This window comes from Bos grunniens, chromosome X (genome assembly GCF_055505025.1).
Source record: "Bos grunniens cultivar Pamir isolate PY7600 chromosome X, Bosgru_T2T1.0, whole genome shotgun sequence".
NCBI classification, from domain to species: Eukaryota; Metazoa; Chordata; class Mammalia; order Artiodactyla; family Bovidae; genus Bos; species Bos grunniens.
Genome location: NC_141194.1, coordinates 142,266,691 through 142,279,791, shown reverse-complemented (window position 1 = coordinate 142,279,791; position 13,101 = coordinate 142,266,691). Strand labels below are relative to the sequence as shown.

At 40.7% G+C, this 13,101-nt stretch overlaps 1 protein-coding gene across 10 annotated transcripts in view; it reads left to right on the top strand.

Annotated features, from left to right (window-relative positions):
- The window catches only part of LOC147341532 (fibrous sheath-interacting protein 2-like), a 142,051-nt gene that overhangs the window by 53,216 nt on the left and 75,734 nt on the right, over nucleotides 1-13,101 (top strand). For 2 of the 10 annotated variants that reach the window (XM_086389770.1, XM_086389764.1), the window contains exon 1: nucleotides 5,226-5,394. The exons of 6 other annotated variants lie outside the window; for them this stretch is intronic. The gene's annotated coding sequence lies outside the window, so the exon portion shown is untranslated. Of the gene's footprint in view, nucleotides 1-5,225; nucleotides 5,395-13,101 lie in introns of those variants that run through there. 2 more of the 10 variants (XM_086389769.1, XM_086389763.1) reach the window with 1 other exon arrangement.

Genomic DNA, 13,101 nt, shown 5'->3' with positions numbered 1-13,101 from the left:
TGGAATTCCAGTTGAGCTATTTCAAATCCTCAAAGATGATGCTGTGAAAGTGCTGCGCTCAATATGCCAGCAAATTTGGAAAACTCAGCAGTGGCCACAGGACTGGAAAAGGTCAGTTTTCATTCCCATTCCTAATAAAGGCAATGCCAAAGAATGCTCAAACTACTGCACAATTGCACTCGCCTCACACACTAGTAAAGTAATGCTCAAAATTCTCAAAGCCAGGCTTCAGCAATACGTGAACTGTGAACTTCCAGATGTTCAAGCTGGTTTTAGAAAAGGCAGAGGAACCAGAGATCAAATTGTCAACATCCTCTGGATCATCAAAAAAGCGAGAGAGTTCCAGAAAAACAACTATTTCTGCTTTATTGACTATGCCAAAGCCTTTGACTGTGGGGATCACAATAAACTGAGGAAAATTCTGAAAGAGATGGGAATACCAGACCACCTGACCTGCCTCTTGAGAAACCTATATGCAGGTCAGAAAGCAACAGTTAGAACTGGACATGGAACAACAGATTGGCTCCAAATAGGAAAAGGAGTACGTCAAAGCTGTATACTGTCATCCTGCTTATTTAACTTATATGCAGAGTACATCATGAGAAATGCTGGGCTGGAAGAATCACAAGCTGGAATCAAGATTGCCGGGAGAAATATCAACAACCTCAGATATGCAGATGACACCACCCTTATGGCAGAAAGTGAAGAGGAACTAAAAAGCCTCTTGATGAAAGTGAAAGAGGAGAGTGAAAAAGTTGGCTTAAAGCTCAACATTCAGAAAACGAAGATCATGGCATCTGGTCTTAGTTTTGGCATCACTTCATGGGAAATAGATGGGGAAACAGTGGAAACAGTGTCAGACTTTATTTTGGGGGGTGCCAAAATCACTGCAGATGGTGATTGCAGCCATGAAATTAAAAGACGCTTACTCCTTGGAAGGAAAGTTATGACCAACCTAGATAGCATATTCAAAAGCAGAGACATTACTTTGCCCAAAAAGGTCCATCTAGTCAAGGCTATGGTTTTTCCTGTGGTCATGTATGGATATGAGTTGGACTGTGAAGAAAGCTGAGCACCAAAGAATTGATGCTTTTGAACTGTGGTGTTGGAGAGGACTCTTGAGAATCCCTTGGACTGCAAGGAGATCCAACCAGTCCATTCAGAAGGAGATCAGCCCTGGGATTTCTTTGGAAGGAATGATGCTAAAGCTGAAACTCTAGTACTTTGGCCACCTCATGTGAAGATTTGACTCATTGGAAAAGACTCTGGTGCTGGGAGGGATTGGGGGCAGGAGGAGAAGGGGACGACAGAGGATGAGATGGCTGGATGGCATCACCAACTCAACGGACGTGAGTTTGAGTGACTCTGGGAGTTGGTGATGGACAGGGAGGCCTGGCGTGCTGTGATTCATGGGGTCGCAAAGAGTCGGACACAACTGAGCGACTGAACTGAACTGAACTGTGGGACCATGGCCCCACGAACACCAAGCTTTTAGGCTTGTAGCCCCCAAGACTCTGAGACAGCAAATTTCTGTAGTTTTCAACCGTCCAGTTTGTGATGCTTTGTTACAGCAGCCCAAGAAAACTAATACAGACTCTGATACTCCTAGCTGTCCCACACATTGCTAATCCTCCATCCTACTCACGCTCTGAATCCCCATGCTAGACCACCCTTCCGTGAAAATACCCTCATTGACCGGCTTGGGCTCTGACACTCCACACTGAGCTGCTCATAAACTGCTCATCAATGTAATGCCTTCCTCTCTCCTCCTGGATTCTGATTCTTTACACCGAATCAAAGAAAGAAAGTGAAGTCGCTCAGTCATGTCCAACTCTTTTTGACCCCGTGGACTGTAGCCCGCCAGGCTCCTCCATCTATGGGATTTTCTAGGCAAGAATACTGGAGTGGGTTGCCATTTCCTTCTCCATATCAACCCCCTAGAAAAACATCCTTCTCAGGCTCTGACTCCACCCCAGGCTGCCTTCATCTATGGTTTTCCCCCTTACCACAACTGAGCAGCCCGACCCAGCACCACTCCTCTGCTTGGACAGCTATCTTGCTCTGTCCCATCTATTGACTTTAGGACTAAATTTTTATAGAAGAGATGGGAAGCGAAGGAAAGGAAGGGGTAAAAGAAGAGTCAGACTTGGTTTTAAGAAATAAAATATGAAATATGAAGTCAAAGTCTCTTTCATATTCTTTCATGGTCTCATTCACCTCCCTTTCCCCACAGGGGTACTACTATCCTAAATGTTTTTCTCTTTCATGCAGGATTTTATACTGCTACTACTACATAAACGGTTACCCATAAACATGATTCAAACTTCAAATAAATTATATCATTCTGCAGCTTACTGGGTTTTGCTCAATATTATGTTTTTAAAGTACACGTTGTTAATACATAGCTCCAAGTCTTTCACTTAAGTTACTGCATAAGCATGAGTGTAGCGTAATTTTTATTTACTGAATCTCCTGTTGATGGGCATTTAGTAAGTCCCACATTATAACCGTGGATTTGTCATATTTTACATTCTCTATATCATTTTTGTTTCATGTGTTTAGAGGCTCTGTGTTTTGGTGCATGTATATTTTAGAATCATTTGGTTTCCTGGTGGATTGATCCTTTTAGCATTATGTAATGTGCCTCTTTGTGTCTACCAAGTAAAGTCTACTACATCTGATATAAATATGGTTGGTCTTGCTTTCTTTTAAAATTAATATTTGCTTTGAATACTTTGTTCCATTATATTACATTCAACTTATGTATGTCATTATATATGAAGTGAGTGCATCTCTTATAGACATACATAGTTGGAGAATATTTTTAATCCACTCTGCTAATCTCTGTCTTTTAATAGGTTTGGGTTTTTTTTTTTTAGTTTTCTTTTTTTACTAAAGTATAGTTGATATATTAGTTTCAGGTGTACCACATAGTGATTCAACATTATATACAGTAAAAATTGATTACCACAATAATTCTAGTAACCATCTCTCAGCATACCAAGTTATTGCGATATTATTGTGCTGTATATTACATCCCTGTGATTATTTCACGATTGGAAGTTTGTGCCTCTTAATCCCATTAACCTATTTCACCCAACCTCCTACTCCCCTCCCCTCAGGAGACCACTGGTTTGTTCTCTGCTATCTATGAGTCTGTTTCTGTTTTGTTTCATTTGTTCATTTGTTTCATTTTATAGGTTTCACAGTATATATATATCACACAGTATTTAGCTTTCTCTAACATTTCAATTTGCATAACACCTTCTAGGTCCATGCATATTGTCACAGATGGCAAGATTTCATTCTTTTTTTATGGTTGAGTAATATTCCATTATGGGCTTCCCTGGTAGCTCAGACAGTAAAGAATTCACCTGCAATGCGGGAGACCTGGATTCGAGCCCTGGGTTGGGAAGATCGCCTGGGGGAGGGCATGGCAACCACTCCAGAATTCTTCCCTGGAGAATCTCCATGGACAGAGGAGCCTGGTGGGCTCCAGTCCATGGGGTCGCAAAGAGTCGGACATGACTGAAACTTAGCACACACACATGGTAGTTCCAGTTTTAATGTTCTGAGGAAACCTCCTAATTGTTTTTCATAGTGGCTGTACCAATTTTACATTTCCTCCAACAGTGCATGAAGGTCTCCTTTTCTGCACACCCTCTTGAACACTTGATCTTGTTATCGTGGTGACAGTCACTCTGACGGGTGTGAAATGATAACTCATTGTGGTTTTGATTTGCATTTCCTTGACGATTACCGATGTTGAGCATCTTTTCGTGTGTCTTTTGGCTCTCTGTCTTTCTTAGGAAAATGTGTATTCAGGTCCTCTGCCCATTTTTTTAATATGACTGGATTTTTAAAATATTTAGTTGTGTGATTCTTTACATATTTTGGATATTAACCTCTTATCAGGTATTTCACTTGCAAATATCTTCCCCCATTCAAGAGGTTGCCTATTCATTTTGCTGATGGTTTGCTTCACTATGAAAAAGATTTTTAAAATGTAATCCATTTGTTTATTTTTGCTTTTTATTTCCCTTGCCTGACGAGACATTTCCAAAGAAATATTGCTAAGACCAGTGTCAAAGGGCATACTATACTGCCTGTGTTTTTCTCTAAGAATTTTATGGTTTCAGGTGTTACATTTAAATCTTTAATTCATTTTGGGTTTATTTTTGTGTAATGATGTAGACAGTGGTCTAGTTTCATTTTTTACAGCTGTCTGGTTTTCTTAACACCACCTATTGAGGAGACTGTTTTTTCCACTAATGACTGTGTTTAGATTATTTACATTTAAGGTAATCATTGCTAGGTTAGGTTTTAAGTCTGCTATTTTTTATTTGTTTTCTGTTTGTTTCCTCTGTTTCTCGTTACTCTTTTATTGCCTTCTTGTGGGTTACTTGAAAAATTTCAGGAATCCATCTTGATTCATGTATCATGTTTTTAAAGGCATTTTGAATAATGTTTTTAATGATTGCTCTAGGAACTGCAATATACATAGGTAACTTACCAAAGTCTACTTTGAGTGACACATAGGAAACTTACTTCCATTTATATCCCTTTACACTGCCCATTTTTAAAATATAATTGTCTTAAATATTTCCTTTACATATACAAACACCACATCAGATGGTGTTACAATTTTTGCTTTAACCATAAAATATGATTTAAGAAACACACACAAAAATAAGATAGTCCATTATTCTTATCCCTATTTTTACCCATTTTGATGTTCTTCTTTCCTTTCTGAAGTTCTAAGTCTTCTAATTTCTTTTCTCTCTATGGTTCAGATTGGGCGAATTCTATTAATCTCTCTTTAAACTCACTGAGTTTATCCTTTGTCTTTTTTACTCTGCTATTGAGCCCATCCAATGAGTGGGGTTTTTTTAATTTCCTGTTATCATATTTTTCAGTCAGTACTATAATTTCCACTTAGTCCTTTTTTAAGCTTCTATTTCTTTGCTGAGATTTTTCTATTTTTTATTTCAAGAAAGTATGTAATTGGTCTGTATTAGGTCCCCAGGGCTGCCATAACAATGTACCCAAAACTGGGTGGTTTAAAACAACAGAAATTTATCATATCACAGTTCTGGAGGCTTGAAGCCTGAAATCAAGGTGCCAGCAGGGCCATGCTCCTTGTAAACTTGTAGGGGAAAATGCTTCCTTTCTTCCTCCTAGCTCCTGGTGATTGCTACTAATCCTTGCCATTCCTTGGTTTGCAGCTGCAGCACTTCAGTCTCAGCCTCTGTTGTCACATGGCATTCTACCTTCATGTGTCTCCTTAGAGGGACACCAGTCATATTTGATTAAGGGCACCGGACTCCAGGATGACCTCATCTTAACTAATTACATCTGCAATGATCCTATTTCCAAATTCTGTCACATTCTAAGGTATGACTACAATATATGTCTTGGGAGAATACAATTTAACCAAAAACATTATCAAAGACTATACTTTCATCATTTAAATGCTTTTGAACTTAAGACTTGTTTTATGGCCCAGAATATGTCCTGTCTGTCTTGGCACTTGAAAAGAATGTGTGTTTGGGGTTCTTGGGTGAAGTGTGGTATAAATGTCACTTGGGATGTGCTTGTTGACAGTTCAGTTCAGGTCTCCGAGGTCCTTTACTGGTTTTCTGTCTATTTGATCATCAGTTACTGAGACAGGAGTGTTGAGCTATTTCCACGTTGTTGTTGTTGTTTAGTCACTCAGTCGTGTCTGACTATTTTGCGACTCCATGGACTGTAACCTGCCAGGATCCTCTGTCCATGGGATTGCCCAGGCAAAAATACTGGAGTGAGTTGCCATTTCCTTCTCCAGGGGATCTTCCTGACCCAGGGATTGAACCTGCATCTCTTGCATTGGAAAGCATATTCTTTACCACTGAGCCACCAGGGAATAATCTATCTATTGCTTTTCTCCTGTGTTATCAGTTTCTGCTTCATGTATTTTAAGGCTCTGTTTCTTGTTACTTCATTTCTTTCTCTTTTTTTTTTTTTTTTTGCCTTTCTTTGGGTTACCTGCACATGATTTTAGGATTCCATCTTGATTTATTTTTAGGTTCCACCAGGCTTTTGTTTGTTAACCAGGACCCCCAACATATTTTTAGCTGTGAAGCCACAAAAAGAGTAATAATGAGGCCCCAGCTTTCCTGTCTCCACTAATTCCCCCTTCACTGTTTCACTTCACTGACTAAACACGCTTAGCTTCTCAGATGGCCCTGTAATCTCCTATTTGTCCACTCTAGCCAGCACTTCAGCATAGATGCTTCGTGACAGTTTCTCAGATCTTCTTTCTCCCCAACTCTTTGAAAGTTGTGTAAGGTCCAATGTTATTTCATAATACATATAGTGGCCCTGCCACTCCCCTGACTGAATCCTGAGAGAGAATAGAGGGCATGTGCAGAGAAGGGCCAAGACAGTCCAGCTATTTCAACCTTCAGAGCCAAGGCCCCAGATACACGAGTAGAGCCATCTTAGACCACTGAAATTGGTACTTAAAAATAATGTGCTTTTGCAAAAAAGAAAAGAAGAAGAAGAAGAAAGGAAAAAGCTAAAACAGGTGTATTAACTTTGGGACTGAGTTGTGGGGAGAGGCTAGAAAAACAGCTAGGAAAATGTTAGTAAAGGTTGGGAAATGGGTGAACAAAGTAGAATCTCTAAGAGTAGTGAGGAAACTATAATAGAAGGTTGGAAAATGACATCTCATGTCATATAGGTAAAAAAACAATTGGCAAAACTGTCATCTGCAGTAAACAGAAGATGGAAAATATGTACCTAATGAACTTGTGTATCTACCTAAGGAGAACGTCCAGTCAAGCAGAATGCTGATAGTGCCATTTAACATCTAGCCGCATGTGATAATGTACACAAAGAGAGAGGTGAGCCGAGCAGCATTTGCAAATGGAATTTTAGAGGAAATATAGAAGAGCCAGGATTTTCTGGGTCAGAAAATAAAACTTTTGCATTTCTAGTTTTCCGAGCCAGCAAAGATTAAGAGTGTAACGTAAGATCCTTTGTGAAGACCCCAGAAAGATATAAGTTGGTGCTTAAGAAACCTTTTCAAATAGAAAAAAAAGCATTGTATATAGGCAGAACACTGACATAAATCATACCTGTAGGTTTTTTGGATCTGTCTCCTAAGAGAAAAGAAACAAAAGCAAAAATAAACAATTGGGACCTAATTAAACTTAAAAGCTTTATGCAGTAAAGGAAACCATCAGCAAAATGGAAAGATAATATACTAAATGTGAGAACATACTTACAAACGATATGACTGTTAAGGGGTTACTATCCAAAATATATAAACAGCTCATACATCAACATCAAAATCAAAATCAAATCAACATAAAAAAAATCCAATTTAAAAATGGGCAGAACTGAATAGACTTTTTCCCAAAGAAGACATTCAGATGGCCAACAGGCAAATGAAAAGATGCTCAACACAGCTAATCATCAGAGAAATGCGACTCAAAAGCACAATGAGATATCCCCTCACACCTGTCAGAATAGTTATCATCAAAAAAGACTACAGATGACCAATGTTAACAAGGATGTGGAGAAAAGGGAACCCTAGTACATTGTTGGTAGGAATGTAAATTGGTGTAGTTACTATGGAAAACAGTATGGAGGTTCTTAAAAAACCTGAATATAGAAATACCATGTGATCCAGCAATTCCACTCATGGACACATAGCCAGTGAAGTAAAAAACACTGTTTCAGGACTTCCCTGGTGGCTCAGTGATAAAGAATCTGATTGCCAATCGGGAGACAAGGGTTCAATCCCTGATCCAGGAAGATCCCACATGCTGCGGGGCAACTAAGCCCCTGCACCACAGCTATTGAGCCCGTGCTCTAGAGCCCGGGAGCCACAACTATTGAGCCCTCGTAACACAACTACTGTAGCCCACACCCCCTTGAGCCTATGCTCCACAAGAAAAGCCACCACAATGAGAAGCCTGCACATCACGACTAGAGAGTAACCCCCACCTCCCCTACAACTAGAGAAAAGCTTCAGCAGCAAGCCAGCAGAGCCAAAAATAAATACATAAAAAATACTAGTTCAGTAAGATACATGCACTTCAGCGCTCATAGCAGCACTTATGTGGAAGCAATCCAAGTGCCCATTCAACAGATGAACAGATAAAGAAGATGCAATGGAATATTAGTTATAAAAATAGAATGAGATTTTTTCCATTTGCAGCAGCATGGATGGACCCAGAGGGTATAATTCTTACTGAATCTTAAGTCAAATACAGAAAGACAAATACATATGTTATCACTTATACATAGAATCTAAAAAATAAAACAAATGACTAATATAACAAAACAGAAACAGACTTACAAATATAGATAACAAACTAGTGGTTACCAGTGGGGAGAGGGAAGAGAAGAGGGGCAATACAGAGGTATAAAGTATTATGCATACAATAATCTACAAGAACATATTGTACAGCACAGGGGATATAGCCAATATTTTATAATAATTTTAATGGAGTATACTCTGTAAACATATTGAATCACTACGCTGTACACCAGAAACTAATGAAACACTGCAAATCAACTACACTTCAATTTAAAAAGAAAAAAGGCATTGTCCCCAGCCCTTAACATGCTATCCAAAGTAGAAAGAAGCCCATCTCAAAAAATGTTGTGGGTATAATTGCATTCTACGGACTCAGATTCATATGAACCCCATACTTTATTCCTTTGAATCTATAAATGTTCTGTATGTTCCCTCCCTCTTACTGCGCCCCCAGCTGAAGTTGCTATATAACACAGGGAGCTCAGCCCGGTGCTCTGTGACAACCTACAGGGGTGGGATGGGGGGACGGGAAGAGGGAGGGAACATATGTATACTCATGGCTGATTCACGTAGTTGTACGGCAGAAACTAATACAACATTGCAAAGCAATTATCCAATTAAAAATAAATTTTAAAAGTCACTATAAGTTCTGTACAAATATATTACAACATAATAATTTAAAAAAGTATGTGTGTGCGTGTGCTCACATGGTAATGTATTCGTTAGGGTTTCCCTGGTAGCTCAGATACCTGGTTTCCCTGGTAATGAATCTGGCTGCAAAGCAGGAGACCTGGGTTCAGTCCCTGAGTTGGGAAGATCCCCTGGAGAAGGGAACCACTACCCACTCCAGTACTCTGGCCTGGAGAAATCCATGGACAGAGGAGCCTGGCAGTGGTCCCAAAGAGTTGGACCACGGGGTCCATGCAGTCCCAAAGAATCGGACATGACTGAGCAACTGCACTTTCACTTTCAATGTGTATGTTTCCATGTTACTGTCTCAATTCATCCCACCCTCTTCTTCCCCCGCTGTGCCCACAAGTCTGTTCTCTGTGTCTGCATCTCTATTCCTGCCCTGCAAATAGGTTCATCAGTACCATTTCCTAGATTCCATACGTATGTGTTAATATACAATATTTGTTTTCCCCCTTCTGACTTACTTCACTCTGTATAACAGGCTCTAGGTTCACCACCTCACTAGATCTGACTCAAATACCGAACCCACATTTTTAAGAGAACTGAACTAGCAAAACCCCTTCAAATAGATCTAAGAAGGCTTGAGATTGCTCCATTTGCAAATTCCAACTGGGCCCCCGACTTTCTGTGCGTAGGGAGGGAGCAGGCTGAGAAAGCCACTAAGCTGCAAACATACGCCTTTTTTTTAAATAAAAGCATGACCCATGGGGCCATGTCAAGAGCCCAGAAGATGGAAATAAGAACTATGAATAACAGTAAACTAGGAAGCCACTCCCAGGGAATAGAATGAGGATTGAGTCAAGGATTTCTCTGCTCCAAGAAAAGGGGGACATGGCAGCACATATCCAGGTGGTTCAATGGTTGCTATGGGTCAATGACTCCTTTGTACCTCTCTTTTCAAGTGGGACTGTTTACTGTAGTTATCTTGTCCCCATGTCACCATTGTGGTTGGAGGGCAGTACTAGATAACTTGTGTGGCAGATTGCATTTTTCCAAATATGGGCACGTTAATATATAGATTATCCTATATGCTGTTCTCACAATGTGACATTGACAGCTCTCTTCAAGATGGTGGCATCCATGTTCCTTGCCTTTGAGCTTGGGTGGACTTTTGTAACTGCCTCAGCCAAATAAAATGTGGTAAAGTGATGCCGTATGACTTCCGAAGCTGGGTCACGAAAGGTAACAGCTTTTGCCTGGCACCCTCTCTCACATGCTCTTGCTCTTGCTCTCGCTCTCTCTCTCCCCTTGCCCTGGAAATGCAGTGCTGTGTTGTGAGGAAGCCTAGTCAATATGAAGAGATTAGTGTGGCTGTTCTAGCTGACAACCACAGACAGGCTCCTAGCCAACAGCTACAAGCCACACATGTGAGTAAACAGAGCCTTAAGATGACGCTAGCCTTCACTGAAAGGGTCTTCCAACTGAAGCCCCAGACATCATGGAACAGAGACAAACTATACCCTCTGATGCCCTGTCTGAAAGAGAAGCCAAGAAGGTAATAAATTATTTTGCATTGTTTTAAGCCACTAAGTATAGGGGTAAAACACCCTCTTCCAACAACACAAGAGAAGACTCTACACATGGACATCACCAGATGGCCAACACCGAAACCAGACTGATTATATTCTTTGCAGCCAAAGATGGAGAAGCTCTATACAGTCAGCAAAAACAAGACCAGGAGCTGACTGTGGCTCAGACCATGAACTCCTTATTGCCAAATTCAGACTTAAATTGAAGAAAATAGGGAAAACCACTAGACCATTCAGGTATGCCCTAAATCAAATCCCTTATGATTATACAGTGGAAGTGAGAAATAGATTTAAGGGCCTAGATCTGATAGACAGAGTGCCTGATGAACTATGGAATGAGGTTTGTGACATTGTACAGGAGATAGGGATCAAGACCATCCTCATGGAAAGGAAATGCAAAAAAGCAAAATGGCTGTCTGGGGAGGCCTTACAAATAGCTGTGAAAAGAAGAGAAGCAAAAAGCAAAGGAGAAAAGGAAAGATATAAACATCTGAATGCAGAATTCCAAAGAATAGCAAGAAGAGATAAGAAAGCCTTCTTCAGCGATCAATGCAAAGAAATAGAGGAAAATAACAGTATGGGAAAGACTAGGGATCTCTTCAAGAAAATCAGAGATACCAAAGGAACATTTCATGCAAAGATGAGCTCGATAAAGGACGGAAACGGTATGGACCTAACCGAAGCAGAAGATATTAAGAAGAGATGGCAAGAATACACAGAAGAACTGTACAAAAAAGATCTTCACGACCCAGATAATCACGATGGTGTGATCACTGACCTAGAGCCAGACATCCTGGAATGTGAAGTCAAGTGGGCCTTAGAAAGCATCACTACGAACAAAGCTAGTGGAGGTGATAGAATTCCAGTTGAGCTATTCCAAACCCTGAAAGATGATGCTGTGAAAGTGCTGCACTCAATATGCCAGCAAATTTGGAAAACTCAGCAGTGGCCACAGGACTGGAACAGGTCAGTTTTCATTCCAATCCCAAAGAAAGGCAATGCCAAAGAATGCTCAAACTACCACACAATTGCACTCATCTCACACGCTAGTAAAGTAATGCTGAAAATTCTCCAAGCCAGGCTTCAGCAATATGTGAACCGTGAACTTCCTGATGTTCAAGCTGGTTTTAGAAAAGGCAGAGGAACCAGAGATCAAATTGCCAACATCCGTTGCATCATGGAAAAAGCAAGAGAGTTCCAGAAAAACATCTATTTCTGCTTTATTGACTAAGCCAAAGCCTTGGACTGTGTGGATCACAATAAACTGTGGAAAATTCTGAAAGAGATGGGAATACCAGACCACCTGATCTGCCTCTTTAGAAATTTGTATGCAGGTCAGGAAGCAACAGTTAGAACTGGACATGAAACAACAGACTGGTTCCAAATAGGAAAAGGAGTTCGTCAAGGCTGTATATTGTCACCCTGTTTATTTAACTTATATGCAGAGTACATCATGAGAAATGCTGGACTGGAAGAATCACAAGCTGGAATCAAGATTGCCGGGAGAAATATCAGTAACCTCAGATATGCAGATGACACCAGCCTTATGGCAGAAAGTGAAGAGGAACTCAAAAGCCTCTTGATGAAAGTGAAAGAGGAGAGTGAAAAAGTTGGCTTAAAGCTCAACCTTCAGAAAACGAAGATCATGACATCCGGTCCCACCACTTCATGGGAAATAGATGGGGAAACAGTGGAAACAGTGTCAGACTTTATTTTTCTGGGCTCCAAAATCACTACGGATGGTGACTGCAGCCATGAAATTAAAAGACGCTCATTCCTTGGAAGGAAAGTTATGACCAACCTAGATAGCATATTCAAAAGCAAAGACATTACTTTGCCAACAAAGGTTCGTCTAGTCAAGGCTATGGTTTTTGCAGTGGTCATGTATGGGTGTGAGTGTTGGACTGTGAAGAAGGCTGAGCGCCCAAGAATTGATGCTTTTGAACTGTGGTGTTGGAGAAGACTCTTGAGAGTCCCTTGGACTGCAAGGAGATCCAACCAGTCCATTCTGAAGGAGATCAGCCCTGGGATTTCTTTGGAAGGACTGATGCTGAGGCTGAAACTCCAGTACTTTGGCCACCTCATGCGAAGAGTTGACTCATTGGAAAAGACTCTGATGCTGGGAGGGATTAGGGGCAGGAGGAGAAGGGGACAACAGAGGATGAGATGGCTGGATGGCATCACTGACTCGATGGACGAGTCTCAGTGAACTCCGGGAGTTGGTGATGGACAGGGAGACCTGGCGTGCTGCGATTCATGGGGTCGCAAAGAGTCGGACACGACTGAGAGACTGATCTGATCTGATCTGAAGTATAGGGGTAACTTGTTATGTGGCAGTAGATAACGAATGCAAAGTGTTTTATGAGAAGCTACCTCTGGGTGTGACTGTAGATGACAAAATTCTGGACATTGAGCTGAGGCTATAATTAGATGAAATATCTGAGGTCTTAGGAAAAGTAAATACATTTTGCACGTAGGAGGAACACAAATCACAGGTACCAAAGAGAGGACAGTGCTATACTGTCATATTAATCACCAACAATGGTTAATCCTCTGCTATATTGACCACGG